Genomic DNA, 26,075 nt, shown 5'->3' with positions numbered 1-26,075 from the left:
TATAGGAAAACTTATGAGTATAAAATATCTTAAAGAAAAGTTTCATCACTTCGCACCAGGGTGCATGATTATAGTTTTTGGTAGAGACATCTGTGAGATAATGTCCACACTTCTTGATAATTAGTAAACAAAAACCATTCGAAATTAACACAGTGACATCTTCTGATAAACGGTTGAATTAATTCAATTTCAAAGTTCAGAGTTTCAATTGTAGAGGAGAACTTTAAGGCGGAAATACAAATGTGCGGCGTATAGGTGTACCAACCGGTACGATTATTATTATTATTATTATTATTATTATTATTATTATTATTATTATTATTATTATTATTATTATTATTATTATTACCAATGATCGGAATTTAGGACAATCAGTTAGGTGGCAGATTCCCTATCTCTTGTTTCGTAACTTATCTTAAATGATTGCAAATAAATTAGAAATTTATTGAACATCTCCTTGGGTAAATTATTCCAGTACCGAGCTCGATAGCTGCAGTCGCTTAAGTGCGGCCAGTATCCAGTATTCGTGAGATAGTGGGTTCGAACCCCACTGTAGGCATCCCTGAAGATGGTTTTCGGTGGTTTCCCATTTTCACACCAGGCGAATGCTGGGGCTGTACTTTAATTAAGGCCACGGCTGCTTCCTTCCTACTCCTAGCCCTTTCCTGTCCCATCGTCGCCATAAGACCTACCTGTGTCGGTGCGACGTAAAGCAACTTGTAAAATTATTCCAGTCCCTAACTCCTCTTCCTATAAACAAGTATTTGCCGCAATTTATCCTCTTAAATTCCAACGTTAACTTCCTATTGTAATCTTTCCTACTTTTAAAAACACAATTCGTCAAATAATGTCATTCCATGTCATATCTCCACTGACAGCTCGGACTATACCACTTAGTCGAGCAGCTGGTCTCCTTCCTCCTAAGTCCTCCCAGCCTTAACTTGGCAACATTTTTGTAACTCTACTCTTTTTTAGGAAACCCCCAGAAAAAAATCGAGCTGATTTTCTTCGAATTATTTCCTATTCTCGAAACAAGTAATCCTGATGAGTGTCCCATACAATGGAACCATACTCTAGTTGGGGTTTTACCAGAGACTTACATGCCCTCTCATTTACATTCTTACTACAACCCCTAAATACCCTCATAATCATGGGCAGAAATCTGTACCCTTTATTTACAGTCCCGTTTATGTGATTACCCTAATGAAGATCTTTCATTACATGAACACCTAGGTACTTACGCCAAAAGGAACTTTCTCGCCATCAGCGTAGTAATTAAAACTGAGAGGTCTTGTCCTATTAGTGAAACTCATACCATTGCCTACTGCCAATCTCACATTGTCGAGGTCATTTTGTAGTTGCTCACAACCTTGTAACTTACCTACAGAATAACATCATCCGCAAAAAGCCTTATATCTGATTCCAGTTCTTTAATTATATCTGGAGAGGGAGGGGGATGATGATGACCTAAAGGATCACAGAAAATTATGAGTAAATTACCCGTATACCAGGTGTATGCATAAGTTCTTGCCGGTTTTTGTGGCAAAGGAAACACGTAATTTTCAAGGGAAATTCATTCTTTGTTTATTCAAAATATTGGCCATCGGCTTTTACACATTTCGCCCATCTTTCTGGTAAGTTATGAATACCATGGCAGAAAAACTGCTTGTCTTATGCGGTATACCATTCGTCGAGCCATTTTCGAACTTGCTCGAAATTGCTGAAGTGCTCTTCTGCGAGCGCGTGCCCCATTGATGCGAACAGGTGATAGTCAGATGGGGCTAGGTCGGGGCAGTATGGCGGGTGCGGAAGGATGTCCTATCCAAGCGATTTCAAGGTATTTTTCACCGGTTTTGCTGTGTGAGACGGTGCATTCTCGTGTAAGAAAATCACTTTGCCATGTCTACTTGCCCATTACGGTCGTCCTTCAATGAATGCGTCATTTAAATTAATCATTTCTTGGTGATAGCGTTGTGCATTACCGGTTTCGCCGGGCTTCAAGAGTTCATAATACACAATACCGCTCTGGTCCCACCAGACACAAATCACGGAGCGTGTTCACTATATGTTTCTACCAGCAAACGATGACTTTCCACAGCCTTTTCCTTTTGATTAAATAAGAAAATCAATTCGTGCCGCAAATGTTCTTATTCAGGCACAAACGACGACATGTCACTGAACGATACAACACAGACGCTAGTGTTTGGCGGACTCAACTTGTGTGTGCTGGTAGGTTAATGTCTGACGAATAAACTGACGCATGTGTCAAAGTCATACGCTGCGTACTGTTCGCTGGCGCCATCTCTTAGTGAAACCGGAATAGACTTATTCATACACCTGGTTTTTACGGAAAATTCTATAAAATAGGAGAAAAGATTTTAAAATATTTGAAAAAATTGAATTTTGGTGACTGTAACAATGGTTTTACAAATATCTCCCTGTTCTATTCACTGTACAGCTCCCGTGTTTACAGAAATATAGTCAGTATCTCCTAATTTACGTGTAAGTGTATATAAATATGGACATAATGATTTGATGAATGTAGTGCCAGCACTTTGCCCTCTAAGAATCAGTGAACACTTGTTCTTCGCACTCGTTACAGCTTTTAGATGATGCCGTTGTACAACAAACTTCCCTTCCGCACTCACTTTTACTCTGCACAATTTATAAAATAAAACACATCTTTTCGAAATTCATTCACTAGTTGAATTAAAAATATAGTTCGCGATGGTTTCTCTTTTGGCATTTTTCTTGCTCTATCTCTCTCTCTTTGAGTCCAGCCCTTCGTAAGGGTGTAGTTTCATCACGCGACAAGCCTTTTCGTGATCAGCATCCAGGAGTCTCTGCTCTGTGCAGAGTGACTTGCTTGCTGTAAGGTCATCCTGGTCAAGCTCTTGATCTGGTCCATCCATCGTAACGGTACACATCCTCTAGGTCTTCGGACATCGGCTTTTCCCTCTATGATAAATGTTTCCATTGCTTCCTGTATTCCGACAGTATGTATGTTTAGTCCTCAGCCCGAAGGCTGGTTGGATCCTCAACAGCTCCGCCATCAGCTGTCATAAATGGCCTAGGCATCACTGAAGAGGCGTACTAGGGAAATGAGGAGTGAGGTAGTTTCCCGTTGCTTTCCTCACCGAGCCAGCCGTTGCTATTACTTATCAGTCTGCCAAGCCCACTGAAATGCATGCACCAACTGACCCTATGAGCAACATTTTCACACCATTCATAGCAGGGACTGGCTGCATAAGGAATGGCATTACTAGCATCACTCATACCTCAGTCACTTTCATCTTGTCAAAGCCAAGGATAAAGCTGAGACAGATCAATGAAAGTAACAATATTGCTCTAGCCCATACCAGAAGACATAGTGCACCGTAAACACAACGTCCTGCCAGCAAAGGCATATTGTATGGACAAAATATCTGAGTTGTTTTTTTATTAATAAGGGTCGACAGTCTTGTTCGGATACCGAGCTGTTTCAGGATCGATTCATTAGTACGGTGTGCTGTCCATGGTATTCGCAGTAATAGTGATTTACTATAGCACCACATTTCTAGAGCATCAATCCTGTGGCGATCCGCCATCTTCATCGTCCAAATTTCTGCTGCGTAGGTCGCGATAGCGAAGATCACAGTTCGAACGAGGGTGAGCTTTGTCTTGGAAGTGATGGAGGTGGGAGGTGGGAGTAAGTTTTGCTGTTGAATTTTCTTTCACATTGGAAGGATAATTCTGCACTGATGCACACAGTTAACTTTTGTTTCTAAATCCTGCCAGTTTCCATTTGTTCTTGGCCTTGAGGTGGGGGCGAGTACCGAGTTTGGTGCATTCCTTTTGTTTAGGAAACACCCCTGTGGGTGGGGTATGCAGACGAAAAATACACGAACGGTATCCCCTCCATGTCTTAAGAGGTGACTAAAAGGGAAGACCAAGAGATTATGACATTAGAACCATGAATATACTTGTGATTAGTACCACATTGCGAGGAAAACCATGGATCTACGTTACATAGGAGCAGTACATTAAGTGAGGAACACTATGGGTTTGTGTTGCCCGTGGGTACTACCATAATGTGTGATACACCATGGGTCTACACTGCCTATGATTAGTACCATTATATGGGCGACATCATGAGTATACGTGAACTGTGATTTGCTTCGCTATGTGAGGAACACCATGGGAATACCGGCGCCCGTGATTAGTCCAACTAAGGACCGGTCTTATAATGAAGGTTTAAACTGAAGATTGAGTTAAACTGTAACTTGAGTTTAAACCGATGTTGAGTCTTATAATGGCCGCTCTAAGTTAAACTGAGGTGAAGAAGGAAATATACGATCTTGGTAGCAGTGACTTGCGAGAAAAGATGACTATCGATGTTTTGTTTACTTCTTGTAGGGAAAATTGCGGATAAAAACAATAAACATTGTCCTAATTTTACTTGTAAGGAAATATAATCGCTTGTGCATTTAGTACAGAAATATATATACAGGGTGAAGCGTAATTCGCGCACTCGGGCGTCGCAGCGCGACTCCTCACATGCCAGCAATAAAAAAATGTCTCTTTCAAAATTTCGTCTTGCGAGTATATCCGGCAGAAAAACGACGTTGAAGAGTAGCAATCTGGCAACACTGTAACCACATGTAGGGTAATTACCTCTGTCAGCAGAAGTAAGTCGTACAGTACAGCTGGTGTAGTGGATAGAGTTTTGGGTTAGCATGCAGCAGGTCGAGTGGTCGATCCTGGGTTGAGGCGTATGTTTTTTATTTCGTAAATGTAGCCCAGGTGGTATGGTATCTGGCATCTTAATCGTCAACAGCGATTGCAGTGGGTCCTCTAGAAACCATTTGCCCTTACATACTACGTTCCTAGAAATGGACGAACAATCGTTTTCATTGGTCAGCTTTGAAAGGCGCCCTTTCCACGTCGTGGGCGTGAATTTATTCGCACCACTTCATCTACTAGATGTGAAACCTGTTTTCTTTGTACACTTCTTTGTACCCTCCTCCAGTGGTCCTATAGATTAGTACCAACTATTATTCTTACCTCGTTCACGTCCATTACATTTCGTTAGGGCCTTACGTTACGTTACGTTACGTTGTTTTAGCGTTACAGAATGTGGTAAATGTAGGATACATGTGACCTCTGAAACGGTGTCTTACTGTATTACAGTAGGTAATGTCAGATGGAAATTAGCAAATAAAAATACGCCTCAACCCAGGATCGAACCATCGACCTCCTGCATGCCAACCAAAAATTCTACCCACTGCACCAACTGTACAGTACGACTAACTTCTGCTGACAGAGGTAGTTACCCTACATTTGGTTACAGTGTTGCCAGATTGCTACTCTTCAACGTCGTTTTTCTGCCGGATATACTCGCAAGACGAAATTTTGTAAGAGACATTTTTTTTTTTGCTGGCATGTGAGGAGTCGCGCTGCGACGCCCGAGTGCGCGAATTACGCTTCACCCTGTATAGTGCGTGAAACATTGGCCTTATCATTCCCTCCGAAATCTCCCATTGTAATGAACATTTCTACCGGAGGCATAAAACCACAATGTTATTAGTAGCTGACTGAGGGTTTCTACAGCATAATTTCTAAAATAGAAGGAAGGTACTTTATTTTCTAAAAATTATATTTTGACATTCAAACAGTTCAAAAAGTCATTTTTATTCTTATATTTTCGTTGCATGTTTCATTCTACCAGTAATTTGCTGAAAACGGGTTATGAGAGTCTGTTTTGTAAGCCTAAACCTATTTAAAAACTCTGTTTCATTCCATATTTGACAGTGACGTGCCCATGGTCGTTCAATAATTCGAACCACTTCATCATCATCGATTAATATTTCTTCAAACACCTTAAAAATATCTTCGAGATCCATTCGTTTGGCCATGTTGTAAGGTTATGTATTCTTAAACTTCAGTTTAAACGGTACATGAGTGGCAATAAAATTAATCTCTAGTTAAACTTAAGATTAAGTTTTATAATACGCGACTAACAGATAAACCGTAGTTTAAACTGAACCAACAGTTTAAACCTCTATAATAATACCGGCCCTAAGTGAGGAACACCATGGTCTGCGTTGCTAGTGAGTGGTGCCATTGTGTATGACATACCATGGGTCTACATTACCTGTAATTAGTACTGCTATAGGAGGAACGCCATGGATCTGCTTTACCAGTGATTAGTACTATTATGAGAGGCCGGTAACCAGGATTTTGGACCCCTTTGGACAACAAGCATCATCTCTGAAAATACGGAATTGTGAATTGGATCCGCTGATTGTTTTGGCTTCGTGGCCTTTTCTTCATCAACATTCGTTTTAGATTCTAATCAGCGGATATATTTTAAAGTTTCAATTATCGTGTCATTTACTTACACCTCGTAGCAATAGGGGCCGATGACCTAGCTATTAGGCCTCTTTAAACAACAATCATCATCATCATCATCATCATCATCATGTTTAGGAAATATTTTCTTCTAATTATCACAGTTCTGTATTGTATTTCTGAACATATCTTGGAAACACAAGACTCGCAGGTATAAATCCTTTCTTTAGCCTTTGTTGGTTACCAAAAACTGCTGGTCAATTGACTTGTTTATGAACGATATTTAGCAAATTTAACACTATGTAAGAAACATTTCCTCTCTAAAGAACCAGAGAAACAAGAAAATGCCATTTGGTCGTTGTTTCAATGACGGTGAAATCCTGACATTCACCCCCCCCCCCCCCGCGGTGCAGGGGGGTTACTACTGCATATAAAAATGATATTTTATATGCAGGCAGCTAACGAATGAAGGGACCGATTATCTCCCTGTATAAGGAGATCCCCTATACCAAGTGCCAACAGTCTCTTTGAGAGTGGATGAGCGGGTATGGGTAAGGACACTCTATTGTCCTGGGGACAAGAAATTATTCCCAAAGGCGGAGGAACCAGTTTGGTCAACGGCATTAGGATGCAGAAGGCAACCAAAAACCACTGCATGAAAGATCCTGAGAGATATTCCAATAAATCCACATGGCGTGGCTGCAACATCAAGATCAGAGCTGGCCGTGTGGATCGTCTACCTCCGTTTGGAGACGACGTCGTAAGAAGAAGAAGAATAAGAAGAAACATTTATAACTTTTATGTCGTCACTTGTCAACTTTTATCAGTCTGACAATAAATGAATATATGCATAATTTTAAAATGATCTAAACATTCTTTGAAATGCTATATATTGACCTAAAACCTTATTGAAAGTTGGAATAATGACATATCATCCCAAATTGGCAAAAATATACCCAAAAAATGCAAAATATGAACGTGTTATTACCATTTCCTATATCTCAGAATGAATTTCTATAATACTGAGCAACATCCTAATGCAATGGGAAAAGAGATGGCATTTCAACAACATCTGCTCCTATTCATATAATTTCTATAAATAAGTAAACATAAAGGTCCTTGATGAATTCCCCTCTTAAATGATTACAGGACCACTGAACCCTAGAAATTGATTACTCTGTACTGTTGACATTAGAATTGAGAACAGTGTGTAAAACATTTAACTCTGCAGCTGTGGCTATTACGAAGCACGGAACTCATTTTACCGTTGGATATATTTATTGTTTTATTACAAGAGTAAGGAATAATATTTATGATTATACAGAATATAAGATAGGTTTTCATCCTGTTCCAGTGTAGTAAAACTATCAGAGATCACTATCGGGGCATGAGCAATGAGGCATTAATGTTTTATACTGCCATTCACTTAATGTGATAATAAAATATATGAATAACCTGCATTACATTCAATAATAGAGGAAGCTTACATGTGAACTAAGAGAAGTGCTGCTGGTACTTCCTTCTTGAAAGTAACGATTTTTTTCTATGCTTAGTGATTTTCTTGGGTCGTTGTGCACACCGTAAATCACTCATGGGTAACGTTGTAGACATGTTTATCTGTTAACTTATACTTATATTGGTATATTTGTTCTCCAAAGTATACGATTATAGCTTTTTTGCAGTTTATTATTGTAAATATAATAGTGAGTTAAATAATGAAAACGCAACACCCGCCATAACACACATGTGATTGATGGCCTGATCCGGGAAAACCGAAGAAAGACATTCGTGGACTCGGTCTCATTCGGAAGTGTCTTCTCCCAGTGGGATTTGACTGATCCTTAAACATTTGTTATGTTATAAAATCATTTTATATAAAATATAGTCGTTATTCATGGAACAGAACGAAATAAAAACTGGGATGTTTACAACATCCCACGCGAGTGCTAACGTTATAAAAGTAGGCGTGATTTCTAGAAGGTTAAGACCAAGTCGTCGACAATATTATAAGAAGCGTTCTGACTGCTAGTGCCGTTGCTGAGAAGTGAAAGGTCTGGCAACTCCAAGTGGACGGAAGACCCGTCTCTATGGCGACAGCTGTAGGTCAATCCACATTTACATAGCAAACATACCCCTACTCCCTCCAGTTCAGCCAGGCAGGCAGTAAACAGATCTTCCCTGCCTTAGCTGTCAGAACGCTTCCTTTCCCTGCCATTTTATAACTCTTAGTAAATGATTCGTTATAAACAATAGTAGGGGGAGGGTGTCTAAAGCGTTGTCTAATTCCTATAACTACTTCGAACGATGAAATCATTCTACTAAAACTTCTCAACCCAGTCTGATATTCAACAAAAAAATCCCTGTTTGCTTGAAATAACCTAAAGCTAATATTACAATCCTTCAGTGTAGCCAACAACTTTTCGCTTGGTACAGTCAAAGTTAAGTAATGATAGGTTGATTAACCGAGTAAGAATTAGTCTTGTCCTTCTCAATGCTTGTATTCGAAGGGTAAACAGATTATCAGAGGTTTAGCATATTTAGGTTATTTTATGGTTAAGCATGAGACTTGTACAATTCGTTTTAAACAATGCAAATTAATTTAAAATATATTTAGGGCCTACTGTAATATTTTAAAACTTAGAATATGTTCATAGTTTTAGAATCGGACTGGAATTAAAAGGACGCTAAATGATAAAGATTATTATTATTAATTTGCTTTCTTCAAAAAACCAAAAACCTTTACAAACAACAAACACACACACAAATACCTCAAAGTCCAAGAAAAAAGATTAATAATAATAATAATGTAATTTGATTTACGTCCCACTAACTACTTTTATGGTCTTCGGAGACGCCGAGGTGCCGGAATTTAGTCGCGCAGGATTTCTTTTACGTGCCAGTAAATCTACCGACACGAGGCTGTCGTATTTGAGCACCTTCAAATACCACCGGACTGAGCCAAGATCGAACCTGCCAAGTTGGGGCCAGCGCCTTAACCGTCTGAGCCACTCAGCCCGGCGAACAAAAGATTGAAATAGTAAAAAGTTCAAATATCTCGGAGAATGAATTAGTTGGAATGCTGTGAAATTGAAAGCAATGGAATTAAGGAAAAATGAACTTGAACTGGCCTTCCAACTAACAAAAGATACATAGAACAAGAAATCCCTTTCATGGGGGTCCAAAATTAAACATGATAAAACAGTGATTAAACCAGAAGCAGCAGAAACACTGAATGTGAATTTTAAAGGCCAGTTGGAGAAACTCGAACTAAAAGAAAGAAACATTTTACGAATAAGATCTCAGGATAATACGGTAATATACATCAAGATTGAAACAAAATACAATAAAATTTAAAAACTCTCATATAGGCCTACTATGCGCAAAAGAATGATAAAAAATTTCGGTCACCTTTTCATAATAAACTCTAAAAGATTAACTGGTCAAATCTTTGCCTTTCTCCGTGCCTGCAAAATAAAACCCAACTGGTTTAAAGAAACCGAAAGAGACCTAGTAGGACTAAAATTTACAGAAAATTCACTATTCAGATCAAGTAGTAATGGAAGTGGAAAATATAAAGTTCCACGAGAAATCTACATCAAAACCCAAACCTACTATCTCGAAAGACCAGAGGAAACGAAGATCAGAATTAATGAAGAAATACTGGCCACTAACAAAAGAACAACAGACAAAGAAATTATTGATTCAACGTACGCAAAAGAGGATGAAACGAAAGCAAAAGAAGAAGAAGAATTTGTTTTACGTCGCACCGACACAGATATGCAATGATGGGACCAGAAAGGATAGAACCGGGCAGGAAGTTACCGTGTCATTAATTAATGTACACTCCTGCATTTGCTTGTTGTAAAAATGAGAAACCACGCAAAACCAACTTTAGGGCTGGCAAGGGTGGGGCTCCAACCCACTATGTCCCGAATGCAAACTCACAGCTGCGCGACCCTAACCTTAAGGCCTGCTCGCTCGGTATTATTATTATTTGAATTTTTGTGCCCAAATAGGGTACGCTTTTGAACATATTTTTGACATTGTTTCTTCCTTTTTTCCAGTATCTTTTCACCTGCTCGCTGAGTTTCTTTAGCGTTTTTCTGATATTCATTTATCTTTTCATTCAGGTTTTTCAGAAAATGGATATTTGTAGAGCCCCGATTTCGATGCATTAATAGGTTAGAATGCAAACTTACTGAAGCGAGTAGCACGTATCGTCTACCTTCACAACGAATGTGCTATGGGGTTTGCATAAACATTAGGGAGGGGTACGGCCCATCAGGACCCCTATGGTTTATGTTACTCTTGCTACATTATAGAAGAGCGGGTAGCCGACACTTCCTACTATTCAAGTTAGTTTGCAATCTAACCTGTTACTGCATAAAAATCCGGCCTTTAGATATTTGTTTCTTAGTGTTACGAATTTTGTTCCACATTGAATGCTTTCTTCGTTAATGCTAATTTCTAGTAGGTTTTTGTTTGTTTCCACCAGCCAGTGGCTGTCAATTATCGGGGATAGCGCTGGGTTATAATTTTCTTCGTTACCTTATTGATATCCATTCTGCATAGGTAACTGTTCAGTTTCAATCTCCCTTTCCTGATTGTATCTATGCCTTTTTCTGTGATTTGACAGATTTTCTGTACTATCGTTCTCATCCAAATTTGATTTTCGCATTTTCGTGCTAGGATTTTTCTGAAAATTTCTCTCCGTAGTTTTCCGATGCTCTTTATTTGAGATTAGTTACAAATATTATCAGTGTTATGGGTGCATAAAGTGGTTTCGGTTTGACGACAGTGTAACGGTGTAGTAATTATACGTAATGTGACATAGATTTTGACATATATACTGTATATCTTACGGCAGGCGATCATCGGAAAATTTCATTACGGAAGTTAGTGTAACAGAGGTGTAACCCTAGCAACCCTGCAAGCTGTGATGTAAGGTATGGATGGATGGCCAGACAATATTACCTAGCAACCATGCAGGTTATGTTATAAGGTATGGTTGGATGGCCAGACAATGTTACCTAACAACAGTGCAGGCTGTGAAGTAAGGTACGGGTGGATTGTCAAACAGTGTTAGCTAGCAACCCTGCAGGCTGCGATGTAAGGTACGGGTGGATGGTCAAACAGTGTTAGCTAGCAACCCTGCAGGCTGCGATGTAAGGTACGGGTGGATGGTCAAACAGTGTTAGCTAGCAACCCTGCAGGCTGCGAAGTAAGGTACGGGTGGATGGTCAAACAGTGTTAGCTAGCAACCGTGCAGGCTGCGATGTAAGGTACGGGTGGATGGTCAAACAGTGTTACATAGCAACCCTGCAGGCTGCGATGTAAGGTACGGGTGGATGGTCAAACAGTGTTACATAGCAACCCTGCAGGCTGCGATGTAAGGTACGGGTGGATGGTCAAACAGTGTTAGCTAGCAACCGTGCAGGCTGCGATGTAAGGTACGGGTGGATGGTCAAACAGTGTTACATAGCAACCCTGCAGGCTGCGATGTAAGGTACGGGTGGATGGTCAAACAGTGTTAGCTAGCAACCCTGCAGGCTGCGAAGTAAGGTACGGGTGGATGGTCAAACAGTGTTAGCTAGCAACCCTGCAGGCTGCGATGTAAGGTACGGGTGGATGGTCAAACAGTGTTAGCTAGCAACCCTGCAGGCTGCGATGTAAGGTACGGGTGGATGGTCAAACAGTGTTAGCTAGCAACCCTGCAGGCTGCGATGTAAGGTACGGGTGGATGGTCAGACAGTGTTACATAGCAACCCTGCAGGCTGCGATGTAAAGTACGGGTGGATGGTCAGACAGTGTTACATAGCAACCGTGCAGGCTGCGATATAAGGAACAGTTGGATGGTCAGACAGTGTTACATAGCAACCGTGCAGGCTGTGATGTAAGGTATGGTGGATGGTCAAATAATGTTACCTTACAGCCGTGCAGGCTATGATGAAAGGTATGGATGGATGCAAAAAGCCTTCGTACAGGCCATGAAGGGCCTTGGAGGAGTGGAAGGTAAAGGCTTCCACCATTGTTAACCTCGGCACGTGGTGGGGTAGAGTGGTTAGCTCTACGCCTGGCCGCCTTTGCCCCCAGGAATTAACCTGGTACTCATTTTTGGTGTAGGCCGAGTGAACCTCAGGGCCATATGCACCTCCGGAAGTGGAAATCACGTTTCTTAAATTTTACGACTTCCTGACGGGAATTCGAACCCACGTCCTTCCGGGCGAACCGAGCACGCCTTTACCGCCTCGGCCAGGCAGCCTCTTATGGATGGATGGCCAGACAATATTACCTAGCAACCGTGCAGGCTGTGATGTAAGGTATGGGTGGATGATCAAACAGTGTTAGCTAGCAACCGTGCAGGCTGCGATGTAAGGTACGGGTGGATGGTCAGACAGTGTTACATAGCAACCGTGCATGCTGTGATGTAAGGTATGGATGGATGTGTGTGTTACCTAGCAACCGTGCAGGCTATGTCTGATGGCTGGCTGCCATCTGAAATTAGCAGCCGTTCATGGATGACCATGACCGAAAGACATATTTATCAATATCATCATCTGATTTCCGCAAATGGAAAAGTACTTTTATAGGTAATTCTGCATTCCTTTTGTGATAATTATAAAATTATTTTACAGTTCTTTGTTTCCTGGCTGGTTTATCCCCGCTGGTTGAATAATTTTGCGTAGATACTTGAATTTACTTGGAAGAACATTCGAATTTGGTGAATAAAGTTTGGTTGTTGAATCCTTATTTAGTTCCTTCCATGTATTGCATCCTTCAATATAAAATTTAGATTCCGGTATTTTTCGCTATTTTATCATTATTATTATTATTATTATTATTATTGCTGCACCAGGTACCTATATGAATGCAAAATAATAACTTTATTTTTATTTCGTGACACACAATTCTCATATCGTAAAGAGTGGAGTGTCGCAGGCTCCACCGGCCTCAGCCCATCTCCTCCTGCAGTAATTACTATTGTATTTTAAACCCATTAACTAATGTCTAATTACTGAGGCCTTCGTGTGTGGCTTGGTGGGTCACAAAAACAGCAAATGACATTTTTATTGGTGCACTCTTAGAGAGCAACTAATTAATTAGTTAATTAATACACTAGTTCAGAGGCGCCCTTGATGAGGTGAACACTGTCCGCCATGTGAAGACGATGTACGTAGTACTTGGGTCTGACATGCGTCCTATTTCTCTCAATTAATTAATTAACTGTTTAACCCATTAGCATTCAGAAAATACAGTTTCATTGATAAGATTTTGTCTTACATATTTTGAAGATAAAACGTAGAGGATCCTACACGAATTAATATTCTTCCACATTAAGAACTAATTGGGGATAATGTCGTGATTAAGTCAAAAATAGCCAAATCCGATTAAATTTATCTTGGAGGGCTGAATTTTTCAGGATCAATAAGTGGTTACTCCAGAGAGTGTAAGAAACACTTGAAATACATATACAGGCATCAAATAATAATAATAATAATAATAATAATAATAATACAAATATATACAATTAGGAGGATCAAACAAGGCGTCTAACATAGAACGAACGAAAAAACTCCAGAAAGCATACACACTCACATTGTCACATTATAATAAGAAAAGCATATCAAGCCAGGCCAAACTTAGACATTACAAAACAGTCGTATTACCAGAAGCATTGTATGCGTCAGAAACGACCACAATTGGAGCATCAGGCATCATAGAGACAGAAAAAAATAGAACGTAAAATTCTCAGAAAAAGATTTGGACCAATACACAGAGATGGCATATGGATGAAACGACCGACTGAAGAGCTGTACCAGCACACTGACAGACTTACAGACATGATCAGAAAACGCAGGCTAACATTTTATGGGCACATACAGAGAATGGACAGCAACAGACTTACAAAGAAAATCTTTGATGTAGTAAACAGTTCAAGCAAGAAAACAAATTGGTATCAACAGGCAAATGATAGGATACAGAAAAGAATTCAGAAACAAAATTAGGAGTACAAAATTTATAGCAAATGAGAAGAAGAAGAGGACAGGAACATCGTGGACAGAACAAAGAAAACAGGAGCACAGCCAAAGGATGAAGAGATTTTGGGAAGAGAAGAGGAAAAAGTGAAAATTGTGTAATCATGAGATATTCGAGTTCAAACACTGTCCATAAAGGCAAAAATGATATGAATAATAATAATAATAATAATAATAATAATAATAATAATAATAATAATAATAATAATAATAATAATAATAATTACAACAGGAAATACCTTACAATCTTCACCAAAATTCGACATTACAACACTGTGATCAAACCTGAAATACTATACGCGAGTGAAACACTGGATCTCCACAGAAAAACAGTACTCGAAGACATCCTAAAGACGTAAAATCATCAGAAAAATTCTCGGCCCAAAACTGTCTGATGAAGGATACCGACTGCAATCTCGTACAAAAACCGAGGAGCTCTCAAACCTTGCGGCCGACATCAGAAAAAGACGCCTGAACTTTTACGGAGACATCAAACGCCTTCCAGAAAACAGACTGGCAACAGAAACATCAAAACAAATAGGTGGACAGCGGAAATCCGCCAAGACCTGGAAGAATCAGGAATCAAAGTGGCCGACTTCGCTGACCGAACCTGCTAAAGAACGAAAATCAACAAGTGGGAAGCAGAATCAGAGAAAAACCACAAGAAGACAGGAGCTAAGTGGACAGAAGAACGAAGAACCACGATGAGAGAAAAATTAAAGGCTGGCTGGCAAAGAAGGAAATGCACAACTTCTAAGTGAGCTTTGCGTGATCAGTTTTCTGGTCTTTTTCGCATCTAATAATAATAATAATAATAATAATATGAAGATCCGCAGAAGCGACAACACGATAGTCACCTTCGTGGACCTGAAGAAAGCGTATGACTCTGTGGACCGACACACCTTGTTCGACACGCTGAATGAACTTCGAATGAACAGGAAGACCAGAGAATTGATTCATTGGACCCTCACAAACACAAAATCTAAGGTGAAGTTTTCGGGTGAAATTTCTGATACTGAACACACGAGTGTTCGGCAAGGAGATGGACTCTCCCCTCTTATGTTTAGCATGGTTTTAGATAATGTCATCAGAGAGTGGGAAAAGGATATCACAGGCATAAACATAAGGACTGCTGGGAACCAAATCGAAGAGAAATGCTTAGCTTTCGCAGATGACCAAGCGATCATCACTAAGAACAAGGAGGAAACTAGGTATGCTATCGAGACACTACACTGAATGGCATCACGGGCAGGCTTTCAGATATTTTGATAAAACCAAGTATATGCAGAATGTTCAGCAAAATTGCAAGGAAGATACAATTGAAACTGAATATGGGATAATCTCACATGTATTCTATACCTTGGAGAAATATTTCTGGATTAGACAGTGTGGCCAATACAGGAAGGGCCTCGAAACTTCAGAGGGCATTTACTCTAAAATGAGACCTGATTCTAAATTGAGAGATTACAAAACACTTGTCTTACTGGAAGCTCTACACGCATCAGAAACCTTAACTTCAGGAGGTCATGTAAGAACAAATTATACCTGAATTATCTGGTATCACGTTATTCGAAGAGAAAAATATGTCTACCAATTAATGCAATAGCAAAAGAACATAAATAGCAAATATATAGTAATGTTATATATAAAATGAACATTATTCCTGCATTTTACAAGTCAAATAAATTATTTGACTGTCATTTTCAGGTTTAATATGTTATTAACCCTTAATTAGTCGCTCACGGAGATTTCCTCCGGGCCGATTACATTTTGCACGGTACTGAACTTCCCAGTTGAACTGTGGGTCTCTCCATTCCTATACCTTTCACCGTGTTCATTTAGACTCATTCTGTCGGCATTTCGGCGCGATCGTGCATCCTGTGTGCGAGTGTGGGATCATTGTTTTGAGGAGTGACATCGCCTGGACGTTTCCACCGTGTGCGATTAAGTAAATTACTTTACATTTTAGTGCATATTTTTTTTTATTTTGGAGGTCGATGACCTTGTTGTTTTGTTCTTATAAACTTATTTTATAAAAAATTCTTTTCGTATTTCATATGATGTGATCGTCGTAGGTAATGGCGAGTCTCACGACTTCAATATCATAATATCATTCGACACAAATAAGGTCTACAGTATTCTGCTTTTAGATCAAACAAACTGTGTAAAAATAACCTACAAGTACTTAAAATGGTTTCTTCTAATTATTCCGAAGAATACTGCAAACGAACATGCCAAAACAACATCTCAAGGGAAGAAAATGACGCGCATTTTTAACCCCGGATGTTACCTCCGTGCGCGACTAGTAACGTAATAATTTTCGCGCGACTATACAAGAGTTAAACGTATTTTATAACTTTATGAAACATGCATTAATTTCAAAAAATACTTCACAAAAATAGATGACCTGTAAAGTGCCATTTTCCGTACACTTTTGAGTGTAGAAAGAAATCGAATTCGTCACAAGATGGAATAAATAGTACTTATTTGACTATCTACACTGTAAATATCGAATTGTAAATAAAATTGTATTGAACAGAATTACTTGGCACCGGGTGACGTTGTCAGGAGAATCCTGTGGAAGGGTCCCTCTCCTGGAGCTCCCCGTATTTGTTTGTTAATAAGTGAATTTAGAGAACGCATTAGTTAGAAAGATTTCCTGTGAAGCTTGAAATCTACGAATCATGCTTACAAGGTGATGTCGCCATGTGGTGTTCTAGGCAAGTGTACAAATGTTGGGGATTTGACCTTCATTACAAATATTTTAGCCCTGTTCTAGCGCTTTTGGCAATGAGCCTTATTTTGTTCAAAATTTAACGTTTAAAATCTATCCTCAAACTTTTGCAGTCTTATTCCCGCAGATATTTCTGACTTGTCTCCGTGGTTCAGTTGCTATCGCATCGACGTTGGGAACTGAAGTTTCCCAGTTGGAATCCGACCTTGATCTTTCTCATTCATTTTTCTTTAAATTGCATGTTTTGGTACATTATTTAATTTTTAGATTACATCAGTCCGCCTCTATGTTGTAGTGGTTAGTGTGATTAGCTGCCACCTCCGGATGCCCGGGTTCGATTTCCGGCTCTGCCATGAAATTCGAAAAGTGATACGAGGGCTGGAACGGGGTCCTCTCAGCCTCGGGAACTCAAATGAGTAGAGGCGGTTCGATTCTCACCTCAGCCATCCTGGAAGTGGTTTTCCGTGATTTCCCACTTCTCCTTCAGGCAAATGCCAGGATGGTATCTAACTTAAGGTCACGGCCGCTTCCAATCTTCCAATCCTCGCACAAGCCCTCTGTTCAACATAGCAGGTGAAGCCGACTGGGCGAGCTACTGGTTCTCCTCCCTAGTTGTATTATCGCGACCCAAAGCCTCGCGCTCCAGGACACTGTCCTTGAGGCTGTAGAGGTGGGATCCCTCGCTGAATCCGAGGGAAAACTAACCCTGAAGGGTAAATTGATTACGAATAAGAAGAAGAAGAAAAAGGAGAAGGATATACTATCAAATATTTTAATATTTCTTGTTGTTTTTATTATTTACATTATTTACAATAGTTTCATTGTTCGCCTACTAGAGGCAGTGGAAATGTGGCTATGGAGGAAGATGACAAGAACTAGCTGGATTGAGAAGAAAACTAATGAAGCAGTGCTTAGAGAAATAAACACCCAGAGACATTTAATAACAACGATAAAAAGGAGAAAAGCGTCAGTTTTCGGCCACATTCTCCGGCATAATAACTTCATAAAGAACTTGTTTGAAGGCAAGGTGATGGGAAAGAAAGGCAGAGGGAAACCACGGAAGAAGATCATTGATAAGGTAGTTGAGATGATGGGATGCCAAGGTTATGGAGAGATGAAAAGGATCGCAGAGAGAAGAGATCAATGGTTGCAGCGACAAGGCGAAGCCTTTAGATAATGATGATGGTGATTGTTCGTCTGGCAATGGATCGCTTTAATATGACCAATTATTACTGTTCTTGGGTAGTATTTTCTATGGAAGTATTGGAAACAATGCATTTCGCAACAATGAGCACATTTAATACATGCAGGTTAAGAGATTGAATAAGACTTTCACCTCTTTACTTCACGCGAAAAACAGACGATGTTCACAATTTTTTTTAAAAGATCAAGGTCTGTTGCGAATGGATTACTTGATTCAAGAACTGGAAAAAATTAAATGAACAGCAGCTCGATTTGTTTTGGGTGATTTTCGACAAAAGAGTAGCGTTACAAAAATGTTGCAAAGTTTAGGTTGGGAAGACTTGGTAAAAAGGAGACGAGCTGCTGGAATAAGTGGTATGTTCCGAGCTGTCAGTGGAGAGATGGCGTGGAATGACATCAGTAGACGAATAAGTATGAATGGTATCTTGAAAAGTAGGAAAGATCACAATATGAAGGTAAAATTGGAATTCAAGAGGACAAGTTGGGGCAAATATTCGTTTATAGGAAGGGGAGTTAAATATTGGAATAACTTACCAAGGGAGATGTTCAATAAATTTCCAATTTATTTGCGATTATTTAAGAAAAGGCTAAGAAAACAACAGATACGGCTTCTGCCACCTGGGCGACTGCCCTTAATGCAGATCAGTATTGAATTGAATTGAATTGAATTGAATTGAATTGGATTGAATTGAATTGAATTGAGACTACACAAGTTTGAGGATGGATTTTAAACGTTAAATTTTGAACAATCATTGGCAAAAATGCTCGAACAGGGCTGAAATATGTTATAATGAAGGGCAAATCCACTCATCGGAAAGAGCATCATTATCCATGAGAATCAATAAGTTGGAACTGGCCTATCGATTGACAAAGAAAACTAAGTTTTAAAAAAAATGCCTGTCACGCAACCTGAAGCTGAAGCATTACATGTCAGTCATACGACGAGAAGCTCTGTATACCATGAAGTGTCTTTCATTGAACCGAAGAGGTCTGATGGAGAAACTGGAAGTCAGAGAGAGGAGAATTCTCAGGAAGATCTTAGGTCCGGTAAAGGAAGATGAAGAACTCCGTAGACGGCACAATTCCGAACTCTACGAACATTTAGAGAGGCTCTCTGATTGTGATAGGAAAAAGAGGGTAGCTTTCTACGGCCAAATAATTAGACTGCCTCCCCAAAGACTGACGAATCACCTGTTCATCTTCTGGCAGAACAAGAAGATTCATACCACTTGGCAGACTGATTCTGAGAAGGATATTTAATTTTTAATTTCGTGCGGCTATTTCCAGCTATGTGCAGCCCTTGTAAGGCAGACCCTCCAATGAGGGTGGGCGGCATCTGCCATGTGTAGGTAACTGGTGTGGTGGAGAATAGTGTTATGTGTGGTGTGTGAGTTGCAGGGATGTTGGGGATAGCACAAACACCCAGCCCCCGGGCCACTGGAATTAACCAATGAAGGTTAAAATCTCCGACCCTGCCGGGACCCTCAGAACCGAAGGCCAGTACGCTGACCATTCAGCCAACGAGTCGGATGAGAAGGTTATTGGAGAACTGAGAATATCAGATCTTCAAGGTAGACGGTCTGGAGATCCTGAAAGAAATCCATTGATTTCAGAAAAAAATCCAGGAAAGAAGGTACCCCCTGGACAGATGAAAGAAAGGAGTTACACCGGCAGAAAATGTGAGAACACGGGGCAAAGATCAAAGCCCAACAGTTGAACAAACGTGGTTCAAAGTAGGCTCATTCGAACAAGAAGAAGAAGAAGAGGATGGGAAAATCTTCAAAATTTGAACATGAACAGTTAGTGGAACAAAATTTGGCCCCGACTGTATCGGTTTGCGAAGAAGATCAAACCAGACAAAATCGAAAACGCCCACACCATCAGAAGAACAGACACACCAAAATGTCTCCAGTGCAGATATTTTTTAATGGCGGTGTTTTGGGAAGATTAGTTCCAGAGCGCAACATTATGACCCGTAATTATAGCCCTTCTCTAATGGAGCCCGCTTTTACAATTAAATGTGTTAGTGGAAGTAATTCCGTTCTTGTATGAATGAGACGATTCGCCTTAGTGTAGCCATTACCCGTGCGCGGGTCACATAAACACTGATGACTGATTTGCCTTAAAAGTGTCTGCTAATGACTGAGACAGACTCAATGATTTATTGGGCTGTGTATTTAACTGTGCGGCTGTCATGTAATGCAAATCAGAGCCGGGAGAAAAAACTCCCTCATTGCGTTTACATAATGCATCGTTTAACATGTTAATAAATACAATACTTTTAAACGGTTCATTTTTCTGGCATTAGTTCATCTCTTTGGATGAATGATCAGTTGCTTGCCCTTCGTAGCAAGGGGTTACAAGTTCGATTCCCGTCGCATCGAGGATTTTAGGCGTGTCTGGTTAACTCAACGGGCTCGGAGACTGTGAATGTGTCACTATACACGTCACTTCACACATACACATTTCACCACAGAAACATACATGTGTCAGGAAGGGCATCCGGCTGTAAAACACGGGTGATTCCACATGTGTGGCACACTATCAAGGTGTGGGTGCTACTACTACTACTTCTGTCACTACTGCTGCTAATACGGTAATAATAACAGTGGTTAGTATGATTAGCTCCTACCCAAGGGTACCCGAGTACGATTCCCGGCTCTACCACGAAATTTTGAACAGTGGTACGAGGGGTGGAACGGAGTCCACTCAGCCTCGGGAGTTCAGCTGAGTAGCCGGAGGATTCGATACCCACCACAGCCATCCGTAGAGTGGCTTTCTGTGGTTTCCCACTCCTCCTTTAGGCAAATGCCGGGATGGTACCTAACTTAATGCCACGACCGCTTCCTTCCCTTTTCCTTGTCTATCCTTTCCAATCTTCCCATCCCCCCGACAGGTCCCTGTTCATATAGCACGTAATATCGCCTGGGTGAGGTACTGGTCCTGTACCCCAGTTGTAACCCCGAAACAAAGTCTCACGCTCCAGGATACTGCCCTTGAACGGTAAAGGTGGGATCCCCCGCAGAGTCCAAGGGAAAAACCAACCCTGGACGGCAAAAGGATTAACAAACAAACAAACAAACAAACAAACAAACAAGGAAATAATAATAATAATATATTTTTTTGCTAGTTGCTTTACGTCGCACCGACACATATAGGTCTTATGGCGACGATGGGACAGGGACGGGCTAGGAGTGGGAAGGAAGCGGCCGTGGCCTTAATTAAGAAACAGCACCAGCATTTGCCAGGTGTGAAAATGGGAAACCACAGAAAACCATTTTCAGGGCTGCCGACAGTGGGGTTCGAACCTACTATCTCCGGAATACTGGATACTGGCCGCACTTAAGCGACTGCAGCTATCGAGCTCGGTAATAATAATAATAATAATAATAATAATAATAATAATAATAATAATAATAATAATAGTCTACGGACACTTGTTGAGGATGGATAATAATAGACTGAAAAAGAGAATTATTGAATTCTTCAGAAAGAGGAAGACTAACCTGAGGTAGTTGCAAGAAGTTAGGTTGGACTTAACTAAGGTGATAATGGACAGGATACGACTTAGAAAACTCCTCAAAAAAATTCCGCAGTTTCCAGGAGACTAGGGAAACGCTAGTGAGAATAGGGGATATTATACAGAAGAACAAAAGAAGGAAGTAGAAATAAAAATAAGAAGAATTTTTGGACCTATACAATACAATGGAATTTGGATCAAAAGGCGAACTGAAGACCTCTATAGTTACACAGATATTTTCATCAATACCGTACGGAAGAGACGTTTGAATTTTTGTGGACACATTTTAAGGAGGGATAATAATAGATTCACAAAAATATTATTCAATGTAACAGATTCTCAAAATTGGCTGGAGGAAACAAGAGGAACCTGAATGAATTGAATGTCAGAGAAGACATCATGAAAAATGGCGAAGTCTCTCAGGACCTCAGTAAATAAACGCACATTTGTGGTCAAAACAAGCTGCAGGACTGGTACAAAGTGGACAGAAGAACGGAAGAGGCAACACAGGGAGTTCATGAAAAGATTTTGGAAGAATTGGAAGGCGAAAGTCATCAACGAGTTCCCACGTGCTCTATGAATGGGCATAACGAAACAAGAAGCAGAAGCATAAGAAAAAGTAATCGTATGGCTTGAGCTACTGTGTGCGCACATTTTAATTTGACGCCATCTGGTTGTCTGCTCGTCAATTTCGTCGTTCCCTTTTACTCCAGGCCTACTAGATGGCAGAGTAAACCGAATCTCTCTTGAGCGTCTGTGGCTGAGTTTTAATGAAATGTCGGGTAAACACCAAATGTGTCACCAGAGATCTTTTACATGGCGACATCCTACGACATGGAGTGTTGAATGGAAATGTTTCCTCCCTTGAAAAATCCAACTTCTCTATATGGTTATGAACCCATGACCTTGGGATTTGGAAGCCGACACTCTACCACTGAAATGTGGAGGGAACTAGGTGAGGAGGAAAATGGCGAAACAAGAAGAAGAAGAAAAGAAGAAGTTCTTACAGGTTTTAGACGGATCACGTAAACACAAACCTAAACACACTTTCTAACACACTATCTCCAATTTCGAAAATATTTTCTTTTACACAAATATCTGTGTCCGGCTCTGTGGTGTAGTGGTTAATGGGATTAGCTGCAACCCGCGGAGGCCCGGGTTCGATTCCCGGCACTGCAACGGAATTTGAAAAGTGGTACAAGAGATGAAATATCCTCCACTCAGTCTCGGGAGGTAAACTGAATAGACCGAGCTCGCTAGCTGCAGTCGCTTAAGTGCGGCCAGTATCCAGTAATCGGGAGATCGTGGGTTCGAGCCCCACTGTCGGCAGCATTGAAGATGGTTTTCCGTGGTTTCCCATTTTCACACCAGGCAAATGCCGGGGCTGTACCTTAATTAAGGCCACGCCCGCTTCCTTCCACTTCCTAGGCCTTTCCCATCCCATCGTCGCCATAAGACATACCTGTGTCGGTGCGACGTAAAACAAATAGCAAAAAAAAACTGAATAGAGGGGGTTCGATTCCCATCTCAGCCATTCTCGAAGTGCTTTTCCGTGGTTTTCCACTTCTCTAGGAAAATACCGGGTTGGTACCTAACTTAGACCCATGGCCGCTTCCTTCCCTTACTATATTCCCATCCCCCCACAAGGTCTCTGTTCAGCATTGCAGGTGAGGCCGCCCGGGCGAGGTACTGGTCCTCCTCCCCAGTATTATCCCCGACCAGAAGTCTCTCTAGGACACAGCTCTTGAGGCGGTAGAGGTAGTATCCCTCGCTGCGTTCGAGGAAACAACCTACCCTGGAGGGCAAATGCATTAACAAAGGAAGAAACAGAGGAAGGAAACGAATTTCAACTTAAAATTATTAAATTATTTCCTATGAAACTGGGTCAGTGAACAGATCAGTGCTGGGGTCTTCAACGGTCACAACCTTGATAATTAACAACCTGTTACTTTCGGGTAACCACACGGAACATTTCGTAACCCTGGATGCATGAAGCCAACAATAAACAGCAAAAATAGCCCAGGTGGTAACCAATCCACACCAGCCCTTGTTCGGGTTTACAGGCCTTCGGATTCTGGGGAGCCTGCACCTTCATGTAAGAAGAAGAAACACATCACCTACTTGGCAACGATCAATATCAATTCCCTCCTGAAAATGGAGAAACTAAAATATACCTTACATGTTCTAACGAAATATAACATTCAGACAGCAGCAGTGCAAGAGACTAGGTTTATAGACGAAGAAGCGATGGAATCACAGGGCTATAGGACCTACGAAGGACACAGGTTTCATAGTCAATAACAAAATGACCAACTCCATCATCTCCTTCTCATCTCTATATGAAAGAACATCCACTTTAGCCTTCAAAGCTCTCAACACAGCATACACAATTATCAACTTCCGTGCAACAACCAATGATACCAACAGAAAAGATGGAAAATTGGTTAAAAATGTTCTGGCGAGAACTAGAAGAGACAATGAACAGGATACCGAAACACCACACACCAACCTTAACGGGGGACTTTAATGCCCAAATCGGGAAATAGCGAAACTTCAAGACCATCGTTGGGGAATATCCAGCCCATGAGAGAACCAACAGAAATGGAGAACGACTAATCGATCTTTGCAGAAACTAAAATCTAGTCCTTAAGTCCACTGCTTTTAAATGTCTGCCCAGGAAAGCAAATATATGGAGATGTCCGAACCCTATGTTAGAGGAGTTCTAACTTGACCACGTCGCCATTAGCAGAAGAAATAACAAAGAAGTGCTAAATGTCAAAGTCCTGAGAAGTGCAAACAATGATTCAGACCACTACTTTTCTATGGTCAAAATTAAATTTTCATTCCTCTCGCAAGACAGAGATCCCAGCTGCAGAAATTCGAAAGTTCCAAGATTCAGTGCGACCAATTGTAAAGTTAACGATGATTTCACTAAGGCCCTAGCTGACAATAAGGAAAATAGATTGGCCAAGATGAGACAAGTATGGTTTAAGTGGAACAGTAATACGAGCAATGTTAACTACACAAACTTCTTAACAATTGGGAAATCCACCGCCAGAATCATCAGAAACGCTAAGAGGCAATATAATAAGGATATTATCGACCAGCCAGAAAAGACTTTCAGAAGGACAACGTCCAGGGTTCGGTTTTTCTTCGGACACAGAGAGGGATCCAAACTCTGCCACCTCAAAGGCAGTGTGCTGGAGCGTGTGACTTTGGGTTGGGGATACAACTGTGGAGGAGAACAAGTACCTCGCTCAGGCGGCCTCACTTGCTGTGCTTAACAAGGGCCTTGCGGAGGGATGGCAAGATTGGAAGGGATAAGCAAGGAAGAGGGAAGGAAGCGGCCGTTAGGTACCATCTCGGTATTAGCCTGGAGGAAAAGTGGCAAACCATAGAAAACCCCTTCGAGGGTGGCTGAGCTGAGAATTGAACCCGCTCTAATCAGTTGACCTCCCACGGCTGAGTGGATCCCGTTCCATTCCCCGTACCACTTTTTAAATGTTCGTGGAATCGAAACCGGGCCTCGGGGAATGGCAGCTAATCACACTAACCATTACACCATAAAGGCGGACTATCTTTATTCTATAGTGGATTATTCTTTTCATTCATTCATTCATTCATTCATTCATTCATTCATTCATTCATTCTTTCTTTCTTTCTTTCTTTCTTTCTTTCTTTCTTTCTTTCTTTCTTTCTTTCTTTCTTTCTTTCCTTCTGTTTTCTTTCTTTCGACTGAGACGAAACTCCAGTCCAGGAGGGCCATCTCTATGGATCAAGTTGCCCTTTGCAATAATTTCATTTGTAATAGTGGCACGAGCCTACCAGGCACAGTGGTAGTTGCAGGCCTCACACGGGGATGAGAACCTGGAGCCATTGGCCCGCTAATTAAGCTGAGCCTCGAGCTAATTTAATTGTTTAAGTGTAATTACTGGCCGGCAGACCACACAAGTACTGCAGAGAGCCTCTCACCACGAAAATAGGGAACATTCCTTAGAGCACTATGTCAGCTCTTGTGATTTTAAAGGCCCTTTATAAAGGCTATAGTCTGCTGAAAGGTGTAATATCCAATAATGAGGCCATAGCTGAATGTGTCATTTTTAGCACTTCTCTACCCTAGGCTCTTTATAAGGACCTCTTTCCTCTTCAACCTCACTTGGTCAATTCTATTTTTCCCCCAGACCTCTTCACTATCCCTCAAGAATGGACGAGTCGCTCACTGCGCAGAAGACTGAGGATTCGAATATCAAAT

The sequence above is a fragment of the Anabrus simplex genome, chromosome 11, assembly GCF_040414725.1.
Source record: "Anabrus simplex isolate iqAnaSimp1 chromosome 11, ASM4041472v1, whole genome shotgun sequence".
NCBI classification, from domain to species: domain Eukaryota; kingdom Metazoa; phylum Arthropoda; class Insecta; order Orthoptera; family Tettigoniidae; genus Anabrus; species Anabrus simplex.
The sequence above is the reverse complement of the archived record's forward strand: the minus strand, read 5'-3'. Positions refer to the sequence as shown.